This window comes from Canis lupus, chromosome 17, assembly GCF_011100685.1.
Source record: "Canis lupus familiaris isolate Mischka breed German Shepherd chromosome 17, alternate assembly UU_Cfam_GSD_1.0, whole genome shotgun sequence".
NCBI classification, from domain to species: Eukaryota; Metazoa; Chordata; class Mammalia; order Carnivora; family Canidae; genus Canis; species Canis lupus.
Window position 1 is genome coordinate 45,246,633 of NC_049238.1, and position 13,838 is coordinate 45,260,470.

At 36.3% G+C, this 13,838-nt stretch overlaps 1 long non-coding RNA gene across 1 annotated transcript; it reads left to right on the forward strand.

Moving 5' to 3' along the window:
• Nucleotides 1-4,150: 4,150 nt before the first annotated feature.
• Nucleotides 4,151-12,888, forward strand: LOC111090643. The gene is made up of 4 exons (XR_005371891.1): nucleotides 4,151-4,627; nucleotides 6,665-6,764; nucleotides 8,140-8,351; nucleotides 12,654-12,888. It is a non-coding gene; the product is annotated as an uncharacterized LOC111090643 (long non-coding RNA).
• The last annotated feature ends 950 nt before the right edge of the window (nucleotides 12,889-13,838 follow it).

Below are 13,838 nucleotides of genomic sequence, written 5' to 3' on the forward strand. Positions count from 1 at the left end.
AACTCCTGCCAATAGGCCGTATCTCATGCTTAGTGTATGATCACATTGATTTTTTGAGTGAAATCTCTTTGTCTCCTAAGGCTGCATTTAACCGATTAGTCTCCTCAAGAGTGACTAGCGATGCCCTATTGGAAATGAGAGCCTTAAAATGGAAGGTAAAGGACAACTGTAAAAAGCACTGTCTAATAGCAGACTGGAAAAAAAAAAAAAAAACACTGAAATTCGTACCTAAAGAGGAATGAATAACTTGATGTGTAACTGATAGACTATCATATAGATGGATAAATATCACAAAAATAATACTGAAAGGAAAAAAAAAACCTAAGTTGCAGAAGAAAATATGATAATGTTTATATGTAATATAAAATTGTACCAATTAGTACCTAATGGTGCTTAGGAATACAGGTACTCAGCTGACCCTTGAACAATGAGTATTAGGTGCACTGACTCCTTGCACAGTAGGAAATTTGCATGTTAACTTTCGACTCCCTAAAAACTACTAATAGCTTAATGTTTACTGGAAGCCTTACCAATAACATGAATAGTCTATTAACACATTTTTTAGAAGATTTTATTTATTTATTCATAAGAGACACAGAGAGAGAGGCAGAGACATAGGCAGAGGGAGAAGCAGGCTCTTTGTGGGGAGCCTGATATGGGACTGAATCCCAGGACCCTGGGAACATGCCCTAGATCCAAAGGCAGATGCTCAACCAGTGAGCCACTCAGGCATCCCTATTAACACAATTTTTATGTTATACATATTATATACTGTATTTTTACAATAACGTAAACTAGAGAAAAGAAAATATTAATAAAACCATAAGAGAAAATACATTTAGAATACTGCACTACAAAACATTTGTGTATAATTGGATCTATACAAACCTGTACTGGTTAAGGGTCAACTTTCGGTCTTAAAAGTATAAAGAGATATAAGGTAACAAACATTTTATTAAGTGCTCTTCTGTGTCAGATATTGTGCCATCATAGATATTATCTAGTATTTGGAGTACTCGGTATTATAGAAGTACTTATCAAGGTTTTAAATTTCATGAATAGATATGGGAAGGTATAGTAGGGTTACTAATTCTGCATTTTATTATTTTATTTTATTTTTTTAAGATTTATTTATTTATTGAGAGAGAGAGAGAGAGAGAGAGAAATGCAGAGACACAGGCAGAGCGAGAAGCAGGCTCCATGCAGGAAGCCCGACGTGGGACTCGATCCCGGGTCACCAGGGTCACACCCCAGGCTGCAGGAGGCTCCAAACCGCTGCGCCACCGGGGCTGCCCTGCATTTTATTAAAAACAGAGTAAAACAGGAGCGCTGGGTGGCTCAGTCAGTTAAGCTTCTGACTCTTTGTTTCAGCTTAGGTCATGATCTCATGGATAGTAGGATGGAGTCCTGCTTTGGTTCCAACCTCAGTGGGGAGTCTGCTTAAATTCTCTCCCTGTCCCCTTCCCCCCACCACTTTCTCTCTTTCAAATAAATAAATAAATCTTAAAAAAATAAAACAACTTACCATCATCCTTATCATTATTTATAAATAGAAGATATTCAAATACCTCTAAATACATGAAAAACATAATCATGGGGAATGTTTGAATTGTGCTAGCTTTATCTCATGAAATTCTTTATTTTTCTCTGAAGAACACAGTACAATCAGTTCAGAGCTGCTGTTATAGAACACTCAAGATTTGCAAAGGGGAAAGAAGACCTTCACTGATTTAAATCAGAACATCAGCAGTCACTTCTTTCTCACATTGTTGGTTCCGACTTCCTTCATCATAAAAGGATGAGATGTTAAAAGACATGATATGACAGCTGTTATGCTGAATTTCTTTTACACTGAAAAAAAACTGCCCATAATGAAGATATGGCAGTGACATCTGCAGGCTGTGTGTTCATTTGGGGAGAAGGCTCCACATGTTCCAGACAAAACAGATGCTTATTATGTTCTCCAGGGACTCTCTCACAAATTTTTTCCTTCGTATCAGTTTCACTTCTTCTCTTTCAAAAGCAGATCCTACTATGTTAGCCATGAAGTGGCCCTTAATTAAATGTTCTCTCAAGGACCACTGTATTTAGGCTGGTAATTCTTGGTTTTAACACGACAGTCACCACTGACTCCTTGCAGTTGATAAAAACCACAGTAGCATGTTATGCTAAACAAGGGACAAGAAAACAGTAGGATATGAAAATACCTACAATGGTGTAGACTATTTGTGAGGCAGCTCTCATGGCCAAACAAGAGTATGGCAGAAACACAAGACAGTTCTAAGTGTCATCACTCACTCTCCTTGAATCTGAGTGAAAGGATTGGGCAGCTTTATAATTTCAGAGACGAGAAAATGATGGTAAAAGTTGCAGAACTGAGTTGGAACTAGTAAATTCATTCCAAGGTAAAAGTGAAGGAGATTTAAAATTCAAGAGTTTGCCAAAAAACAGAGTTGAAAGGAAAAAGTGATAAGATGGGCAAGATAGTCAGCATATGTAGAAAGTTGGTAAACCAGATGTTGGGCCACAAGGAACTCCTGCAAAGCCTCAACTCACAGAGGAAATGTCAGACTGAGATAACCTGCTCCTCCCCTTGCCATACTGCCCTCCAGCAGGGCTGCAGAAGCTAAGTAACTTGGTTTGACTACTGATACCTGGGGTTCTAAGAAACCTCAGGTTGTTTGTGCCTAAGGAAACAGAAGACTTACAGATTTCTGCAATTCTAGCAGATGCATTTGTCATATTCACATTTCTGAAGTCAGAAAGAGTCTTTAAATCATTATGTACCCTTTTATAGAAAAATCATTATTAATTCAACAATACACCATATTGTCAATCGCTTTTTATAGATGGCACCAGGACACCGAGGAAATAATATTTTAAAACTTATTTTATAGACTAGAAGAAGGCTTACTAGTTCCTTGGACTGAGATGGCATTGTTCCCAGGACTAGGTACAGTGGCCTCAAAACAAAATTGTTGTAACTTCAACAGAGGAGGAGTTAGGGCTATGCTAAAACCGTAAATCTAAAAAGTTGGTAAATATTTCTTTGAGCCCTCCTTTCTGGCAACAAAGTATTATACCTGGTCATGATTTTTTTTTTTTTTGTATTATTTACAGCACTACAATTTTGTGTTTTGTATTTTGTGTTTTTAAAAGCAATATTGACATCTCTGCTCAAAAAAATAATAAATATCCTTCTCAATAGACTCTCTTGTCAAGGAAAAGTACTTTTATTATCTTAAAAGTTCTTTTATTATCATTTATTATCTTAGAAAAAGTTATTTTTAACTCCCTTTTCCAAAGAACTTGCTTGAATGAATACAAATCTAAAATAGTGCAGTAAGATACATCTTCAATTAACCTGCCACAAGTCCACATGACAGACTTACGAGAAACATGAAATCTGGATCAAATAAAAGAAAGATAGCTAGAGAGAATACTTTACATGTTGAGCACAGTACAGAGGTGTGAATATGGATGAAAGGCAAGAAAAGGCCTTGAAAACAACCGTTTTTTGAAACGATGAAAACAGAAGGAGAGACAGGGAGTTCCTCATTTTGGTAATTTCATTTAACTCTTTATATTGAAATTTTCAAGTACATACAAAGGCAGAAAAAATAATAAACCACATGTGTCCATTACTCAGCTTTAAAAATATTCAACTATAAATAGAACAGACAGAACAGATTTGGAGATACACTTGGTCTCTGGTGGTGGATAAAATTAGCTCAGCTTCTATATTTTTACTGATACAATCAAACAAAAACCCTACTGCTAAAGCCATTGGGTTTCTTCACTCATGCAGAGTCCTAAATGATACAAGATGAAGCAGGGCAGAGAATATTGGACAACAATGAGCTGAGATTCAGGTTTGCAGTTTCAGATAAAAGTCAACTGAGATAAGTTAACAAACATGCAACAAAAAGTTTGGGGGCCAAAGGGATTTCACAGTCACTCATTTGCCAACATGGGATTTGCTCTCCTCAAAGCAAGGGAAAGGATATCTCTGAGGTAGCCTCACACTTCTAATCAAGGGAGCACATACAGCCCTCTGGCAGATGGTATTGCAAACTTTGGCAAGTGCTAAGAGAGAGCTTACCCGAATTAAAATTACCAGCTGCCAACTGCTCCTTTTGTCACTCCAGATACCGCTGCCACCACCCACGCTCGAAACACACAAGATCTAACAGAGATTACAAACCACCAATACATAGCCTTCCAATTCAGGCACTAAGTGAAAAATGAAAAGTATCCAGAGAAGCAAAGGAAGGAGTTGAGTGGAATCCTCCAGTGTTTTTTTTCTAAGGCAAAATAATGACACAGATAGAACTTCTATTCAAAGATATGTAAAAAGACAATTTGGCCTTGGATCTCTGTAAACACGCTGTGTCAAACAAAAGGACACAGGCATTAGAAATGAAGTTAAAATATAGAATAAATGGTAAAGTTAAAAAAAAAAACAGAAGAAGACATTTGAAAAAGTGTCTTGGTATTCTCAAAAGAACAAGAAGCTATCAATGAAGAGAGCACTGAAGATGGAAGATAGAATGACATGGAGAAAAAATTATGATGGTGATATCTTTCTTCTTGAAGTTCCTTCATCTAGCTCCAAGGCATCTTGACAGTAAGTGTTTTTTCTTCTTTTTTCTGGAACTCAGAAGTTTCTCAACTCAGAGAGCCCTTTATTAAGTTTTATTTTTCCCTTGACTAACTTTTCTGTTCTTTTTGTTCTGTTTTTCTTCTTCGATTGGATAAATTATAAGTCTTCTGGTCTCTATGGCCTGTATTCCATATATATCATCTTTTTATTAAGATTTAGAAGAAAAGCAAAAGACAAAATTTATCATAGATCTGAAACTAAAGAAGCATTAAAGAATAGAGCTGAGATGAAAAAGAAGCATATCAGTAACCTCAGGATAAGCTTGAGAAATGGTCAAAATGTAATGGAGGACTTAAAAAGTAAATAATTTAGTATAAACAAACAAACAAATAAATATCTGAACCCAGCTAGAAAGACTTTATGTTCTACAAAGGGGGGGATTATATTAGTCTCACTCTTCTACACAAAACACTAGATTTCAGAAGAAAAGAGACCACTTGCATAAAAAGCTAAAGGAAAATTCTATTCTAACAGAATTTCATAACCAGCCAAGATATCATTTTTAGATTAAAATAATAGGAAAGACTCAATATTTTTAGCACCCACAAATTCAAAGATCCATTTAAATCAATAAGGCAGTTTACTTTTTCTTTCATTAACTAAAGTTCATATTCTATTTAAATTTCTTCAGTTTTTTTCCTAATGATTTTTTTTTTTCTATTTCAAGATTCTCCTGCCTCCCTGACTCACAAAACTATAATATAATAAGTATTTGTTGCTTTAAGCTGCTAGCTTTGGGGCAACTTGTTACATAGCAATAAGTAACTATTAATTACAATTGTGTAACCCCAACTACAACTACTAACCCCGAGGTAGTGTGGTTTTTCTCCTGCTTGCACTTTTCCTAAGTATTAATTTACTGTACCTACTCCCCTTGTATTTTCAGCTAATGTTTTGTGTGATTCAATAAACTGCATAGTTTGAGCATTTTAATTTTGTTAGTTAGCCTTTCTGTTGTGATCTCTGACTTAGAGGTTACCATTGTATCAAGGCAATGTCCCAGGGCAATAACAGTATTACCAATGGTGGCTGCCACAATTCTCACAAAGTCTCCCTCCCAATTCTAGGGTCTAAGGATGTTTAAATAGTTTTCCTGAAGGTAGACAGCTGGTTAGGAAGATTTCATCATTTTTACACAAAGCAAATATGCTGAAGAAGTCTTGAAAATAATTTGAAGAGTAGGGTGAATTGTCAAAGGAAAATTAGACTCTACTCTTAACATAAGCAGAAACTGCTATCAGAGTTGGTCACAAGCTGATCCACAAGCATTTCTTGACCAACACTTGACCCCTCTTCTCAGACTTACTCCTAGATATAACTGCAGCTGACCCCTCATTTTGTGTTTCTTCTGACCTCTAGCCTGTCACAGACTGAAGCTGAACACTGTAACCAGTTTCACAAGTATAGGGTGTTGGGAGTTGTGGTGGTGTCAAGATTGCCTAGTCCCATTTCTAGGCACTACAATTCAGTTAGGGTTAGGGTTACTCAGTTGGTATAGAGGTGGAAAAGTGCCACTCAGAAAATAAACTGTGTTCTGATGGTTTTTAATGGGGAAAAAATAAATCATGCATCTCAAAGCAACAAGTGATTATTGAAGACTTATTATAGTGCCAGGTTCTACCCCAGGTACTATGAAAATTAAAACAATGACTAAGTCTCAGTTCTTGCCAAAAACCTTTGAAACACATTTACTCATGAGTCATAGAGTCACAATTTTTCCTCACAAAAAGAGCACAGTGGAAAGATGACACGATGAGGCACAGGCAAGTCAGAATGTTGATGACTATGCTGGCAGGTGGATAGTAAGTTTTGTGTGAGGCCTATACCATGTCATGTATTATAGGAAAATTTTACTTCTTATATAAAAGCTAATGTTTGGAGTTTTTTAGGGTTTCCACAAAAAACAACCACAAATTTGGCAACTTAATACCTTTTATCAGCTCTTAGTTCTGCCCGTGAGAAGTCTAGGTGTAGCCTGGCTCAACTGTTTTTCTCTTACAGGTTTCACAAGACTGAAACCAACATGGCAGTAAGGCTGTATTCCTTTTCAAGAGGCTCTGGGATGAATGTGCTTCTCACTCATTCAGTGTGTTGTCAAAAGGTCAGTTCCTTGTAGTGTGGAACTCAGGTCCCTGTTGTCATGCAGGCTGTCAGCTAGGGGCTGCTTTCAGATTCTAGAGAGTAACTGTATTCCTTAGCTCATGCCCTTCTTCCATTGTCAAAGACAGCAGTGATCAGTCAAGTTCTTCTCACACTTAAGATCTCTCTGTCCTCCCTCCCTGCCTCATCTCTCTGACTTTCTTTCTGCCTTCTTCTCTCCTTTTAAAGGTGTATGTGATTAGATTATACCCAACCAGATAATCCAAGATTATCTTCCTATTTCAAAGTTAGCTTCTTAGTAACTTTAATGGTATGTGCAATGATCCTTTCCGTAATACCTAGCTTATTCAAACACTAAGCTAGGTATTGTGGGTGGGGGGACCATCTTTAAAATTTTGCCAACCACAATTCTCAACAGGGCTCCTGCACAAAAAAAAAAAAAAAAAAAAAAATGCTGCTTTGTTCTTTCAACACAAAAACCTTAAATCACAGATTCTCCCAGGACTGGAAGCTTGCAGAAAATGGGGTAAAATGATGGGAACTGTTAATCCCTTACAAATGTAAAGACTAGAATGATTTTGCTGTTTAAATATCAGTTCTATTTGGAGCCAGCAATCACAGATGTCGACTATGTGGTTTAAAAAAATCAATACATTCCTGGAGTGACAATCAGTTAGGAGGGTTATAAATTGCATGTATGGCTTACAAGAAATGGGAAGGGAGACTTGCCCAGTGTATTGACTATTTTGTCTTTGAAATGTAGCCATCAATTACAATGGCCTCTTATGTAGAAGAAGCCATATTTATGACTATTTAGAGAAGGAGGGGCATAAATCTTTACTGAGTTTTGACTTGGGGCTAGAAATTGGTGAGGCATTATTATAATCATATCTTTCGGCTTTATGTGTGGGCAGAGTAGGTGTCTCTCTACCTTCCTGTGTTTTCCACAGCGCCAAGCCAATGGTATTGAGGAGGTAAGGAGGCCCAAGAGGCTCAGCTAACCAAGGCTTGCCAAGAGGTTGCTCATTTAAGGAGGCCAGGCTGCTATGGGAATATATATTATAGATAGAAGAAACAAAGGTGCTCATAATTTTGGCCATCTGAAAAACATTTCTGGTTTCTCAGGTGTATATTTTTTTCCTATTTGGATAATATGTAGCAGGTCTTTGTTAGGGTGAAGGGATAGCTTGCTAACTTCTCTTTTACAAAATTTCACTTGGGAACACACGCTATGGTTTTAAATCAGGGAAAATTGGGTGCAGGATCTCCCGTTCAGAGTCTTAAACAAAATGAAGATATTTTATTTTAAAATATAATTATTTAATTTAATAATTTAGAATGTTTTGGTTTGCTTGTTTGTTTTTGCTATAAAACAGGGCAATCAATGCCTATAGCCACCTTCATTCTAAAGAGAGTATTGGAATAGCACCAGGGAAGGCAGCAGTTGCCCCAGGGAGAGGACTGCACTGCTAAAACCTGGAGCTGATAACTACTGTCTACGAAACTGGCTAGAAAGTGGGTAATATCCTGAGAAACCCTATGGCCAAATGCAACCATGTCTAAAAAAGGGAATATCACATCTACAAAGGTGAGACAGTAATTTTATTTTCATTTTTGAGTAGGAGTACTTTGCCATCGTTTAAAAAAAACCCTTTTTTTATATGTGTGTATACATACATGCGTGTGTGTACATGTGTGAATGAGAAGTTTTTCTCCTACTTCTGGCCCCACCTTTTTGAATTCATACCACCACCCCTTGTTTTTGTTTTTGTTTTTGTTTTTAAGATTTTGTTTAGTTATTCATGAGACACACACACACCGAGGCAGAGGCACAGGCAGAGGGAGAAGCAGGATCCATGCAGGGAGCCCGACGTGGGACTCAATCCCGAGTCTCCAGGATCACACCCTGGGCTGCAGGCAGTGCTAAACTGCTGCACCACCAGAGCTGCCTCACCTCTTGTTTTTGAAAGGAGCTATCTATATTACTGTCCTCTTTATCCTCTAAGAATTTTTTCATGCATATAAAAGCAAGTATTAATATATTTTATCTCCTTTTTACACAAAACACAATACACTCTGGTCTGTAGCCTTTTTCACTTATAGTAATACCTTAGAAATCTTTCTGAGAACAGTACATGAAGATCTTCTACATTCTGTTTTATGGCTGCATAGTATGGGTCCTTAATTCCTCATCTTAGAAAAACAAAATAAAACTAAATTGCTCAGTATTTCATTCCTAGAAATATATCTAAGAATAGAATGTACATGGATATACTACAAGACATGTAATGTTTCTAGCAGCACTATTCTTTTTTTTTAATTTTACTCCTTCATATCTTTTACTTCTTATGTAAAAGTAACACACATATAGTAAAGTATATGCATTAGCCTACATATACACAAATATACATCTCCAGTGCATTTTCATAAAATGAACACACATAGGTTACTATCACCAGGTCAAGAAATAGTACATTTACAGGACTCTGGAAATCATCCTTATGCCCCTGCCAGTTGCTTCTCCCTCCCCTCAAAAGTATCTATCCTGACCTCTAACACTATATATCAGTTCTGCTCTGCCTGTTTTTGACCTTTCTATAAACAGAAATCATACAATATGTACTTCCTTGTGTCTGACTTCTTTTGCTGGACATTATGTTTATGAGCTCTTACCTATATTGTTGCAGGCAGCAATTGTTTATTTCTGTTCATTGCTGACGAGTATGTCAGTGAATGAATAAAACACAATTTATTTATCCATTTTGTGTTTATAGATATTTGAATTGTTCCCAGTTGCTTAGGAATGTGCATATTCATAAACATGACTTTCTATTGGCCATATATCTGTTACATATGTATTTAGAAGTGAAATTGCTTACTCATTGGCTGTGCATTTAGCAGCACTATTCTTAAAGCCAAACAGTGAAAATTACCCAAATGTCCATCAACAGAAGAAAAGATAAATAAATTACAATATAACCATGTAATGCATGACCACACAGAAATTAGAATAAACGTCTATAATTACACAAAATAATTTGAATGTATCTCACAAACAGAAAGTTGACTAAAAGAAGTCAGACACTAGACAGTACATATTTTATGATTCAATTTATGTCAAGAACAGAAAGGTGCCATACTCATTTATTTATTTGAAGCCAGGGCTATGTGGAATAAAGCAGAGGTGGATCTCCAGGGATGCTGGTAATTACTATTTTCTAATCTGGGCTCTGGATACACTGATGGATTCAGTTATTGAAAACTCATTAAACTATGCATTTACCATTTGTGGACTTTTCCTGATATATATTATACTTTGATTAAAGAAAAAGGAAGAGGAAAAAATGCATTAAAAAACAAATATTTCGGGGGGTACCTGGGTGGCTCAATGGTTGAGTGCTTGCCTTTGGCTCAGATCATGATCCCGGGGTCTGGGATGGAGTCCTTCATCAGGGTCCCCTCAGGGAGCCTGCTTCTCCCTCTGCCTATGTCTCTGCCTCTCTCTGTGTCTCATGAATAAATAATTAAATATTTTTTTAAAGTATTTTGGGGTTGCTTGGGTGGTTCAGTTAAGTTCCCGACTCTTGGTTTTGGCTTGGGTCATGATCTTGGGATCCTGGGATAGAGCCCTACATCAGGCTCCATGTTCAGCATGGAGTCTGTTTCTCTCCCTCTGCTCTTCCTCCTGTCCTCTCTCTCTTTCTCATAAGTAAATAAAATTAAAAAAAAAAAACAAGTATTTTTATCATTCACTTGATGGTTATTTTAGTTTTCTATTGTTGCTTGTGTAGATTACCACAAATTTAGACTCTCTAAATAAAGAGCAAAAATTTATTATCTGAAAGTCTGTACTTTGGAAGTCAAAGTTACAGTATGGGCTCTGGTTCTCTGCTCCAGGTCTCACAAGGATAAAATCTAAGTGTCTTCCTTTGTGGAGGCCCTAGGGGACAGTCTGCTTTCATATTCACTCAGATTGTTAGCAGAATTCAGTTCCTTACATCTGTCAGCCTGAAGTTTCCATTTCTTTGTTGGCTCTAGGTTGATATCTGTATTCCTTTTGCCCTCTTCACCTTAAACCAGCAGTGATGCATACAGTCCTTCTCTGTGACTTTCCTTTCTATCACATCTCTCTTCCTCTTCTGTTTGGCTTCCTCTTCTTCCAGCCAGAGTGTTTGGTCAGCTATTTTTAATGTCTCATGTAATTACATGGGCTTCACCCAGAATGTACATGCTAATCTCCCCATCTCACGGTCCTTAATATTAATTACACTTGTAAAGTTCCTTTTGTCATGGAACCAAATGCATGTAACCTAATATAATGTCATGTAATTCTGGAACTCATAGATTCCTGGGATTAGGGCATGGACCTCTGTGACAGACCATTAATCTGCCCAATCCAGTGATGCAATCTCACTCTGTCCGAACTGACCTAAAGAGAAGATATTTCAAAACTTATAGTCTTTATATACCATTAAATGTGATTTTTCAAACACATTGCTGCAGAATGTTAATGTGGTCAATAAAGAGGTGCTGTCCTAGTCTTTCCTGGGAGTGTCATGTAACATGCAATTATCATATTTTTCATCCAAAAATTCTGAATTCTGTAACATATCTGATTCAGGGACTGTGAACTGGTCTTTCATTGAATGGAGGCACCATTGTTTGTTCTGATCTCCTGAGGTATATTTAGGTTATTTCTATTCTTCTCCCGTTAACTACTTGTCTTGTAGCAAACAAACTTGAACATAGCTAATTTTGCATTGTACATAAATATTTAGTATAATAAATATCAATAAGTAAAACTTTAAGATCAAAGGATATATACATTTTTAATTTTGATATATATGGCCAAATTGCCCTATGGAAAAGTAGGCACCACATTAATTTATCTTCCTTCACATCATGTATGAAGATTCTGCTTCTTCACAGTCCTGCTCATAGAGTTTATAATCAAATTTATAGATTTGCCACAAAGATAGATTTAGTACACTTTTACTTTAATTAATGGGCTTTACTTTTTGAGAAGTTTTAATCTCACAGGAAAACTAAGCAGAATATATGAAGTTCCTGTATGATTCAGTGCAGTTTTAATATGCAATTATTTTATTATGTGAGCATACTTTTAACAGATTGATCATACTGTAGTATGAAGAAAACTGAAATATTTGTTTATATCCCTACATTTTTTTCTATTAAATTATTGATATTTTAAAATGTATTTATAGAAAATGATTATATATTGAGTATATTTTTGACATAAGTTAAAAATGGTTGTTCTCAGATTTGTCTTTTGACTGCTTACTTTATTAGATAGTTTGCATTACAGAAGTGTTTTACTTTTATGTAAAATGCTATTAATTTATCCTTCTTTAGTTTATTTATTTTTAATCATACTAAGAACTACCTTCTGGAGATTGCCTATATATGAATGACGAATCCAAGTTCTCATTCTGAGCATAACACTTTATCAAAAACACCATACCAAAGCTGGCTACATTCCAGTAAAGGCCTTTATATACTACATGCATTAATATACTAAGATTTTGTGATTTGCATATTCATAAACCCTATAATGGGACAGATGAGAATAGCAAGGGAAACATGTTCACTAATTATATATAGGACCAACATATGAGGCTTCATTAAGTATTAAAGTCCTGAACATAAGATGGTATTTGTTTACATTATAGGTATGTAACTGACACTGTTCTCTTCACTTAATGTATGAGCCTGTCAGAATGCAGGGACCTTGGTCATTTAAGATATTTTGTTCCAGGTACCATTTTTAATCTTATCCTAAGCAGCCAGCATAGAGAGACAAAAATACCCATGAGAGGAAAGTGAAATTGAGAGGAATGTATATTTGAGCTTTCTTTTTTTTTTTTTTTAGCTTTCTTATTCTTATAAAGATTATGAAAATATTGGAGAATCAGTAAGTATCACAAGATAGGAGAAGGAAAAGAATGGAGGAAAATACTGGGGGAGAATTAATAGATGTCAGAAGAGGGGAATAAAAGAAAAGAAGGAGGGAAATACATCGCAATAAAAGCATCTCTCAAAAAACTGAAAAAAAAAAAAACTCAAATACAAAAGCTAACCTTGCGCCTAAAGGAACTGGAGAAAGATCAGCAAATAAAACCTACACCCAGCAGAAGAAGAGAGTTAATAAAGATTCAAGCAGAACTCAATAAAATAGAGACCAGAAGAAATGTGGAACAGATCAACAAAACCAGGAGTTGGTTCTTTGAAAGAATTAATAAGATAGATAAACCATTAGCCAGCTTTATTGAAAACAAAAGAGAAAAGACTCCAATTAATAAAATCACACATGAAAAAGGAGAGATCACCACTGATACCAAAGAAATACAAATGATTTTAAAAACATTATAAGCAGCTATACACCAATAAATTAGGCAATCTAGAAGAAATGGACGCATTTCTGGAAAACCGTAAACTACCAAGACTGGAACAGGAAGAAACAGAAAACCTGAACAGGCCAATAACCGGGGAGGAAACTGAAGCAGTCATCAAAAACCTCCCAAGACACAAAAGTCCAGGGCCAGATGGCTTCCCCGGGGAATTCTTTCAAACGTTTAAAGAAGAAACCATACCTATTCTACTAAAGCTGTTCTGAATGATAGAAAGATATGGAGTACTTCCAAACTCATTCTATGAGGCCAGCATCACCTTAATTCCAAAACCAGATGAAGACCCCACCAAAAAGGAGAATTATAGACCAATATTCCTGATGAACATGGATGCAAAAATTCTCAACAAGATACTAGTCAATAGGATCCAACAGTACATTAAGAAATTATTCAAGAGAGCATGAGTGCTGTTGGGGGCAGAGGAAGAGAGAGAGAAGCAGCATAGCAGGTTCCCAACTGAGCAGGAAACCCAACTCAGGGCTCCATCCTAGGACCCTGGGATGGTGACCTGAGCTGAAGGCAGATGCCTAAGCAGCTGAGCCACCCAGGCACCCCTAGATTTTAGAGATTTTAAAATATGACAAATTTCACATCTTAAAATCAATTTAATGTGGTAAATTTCCACTGCATAGTTTTAAGATACTTAG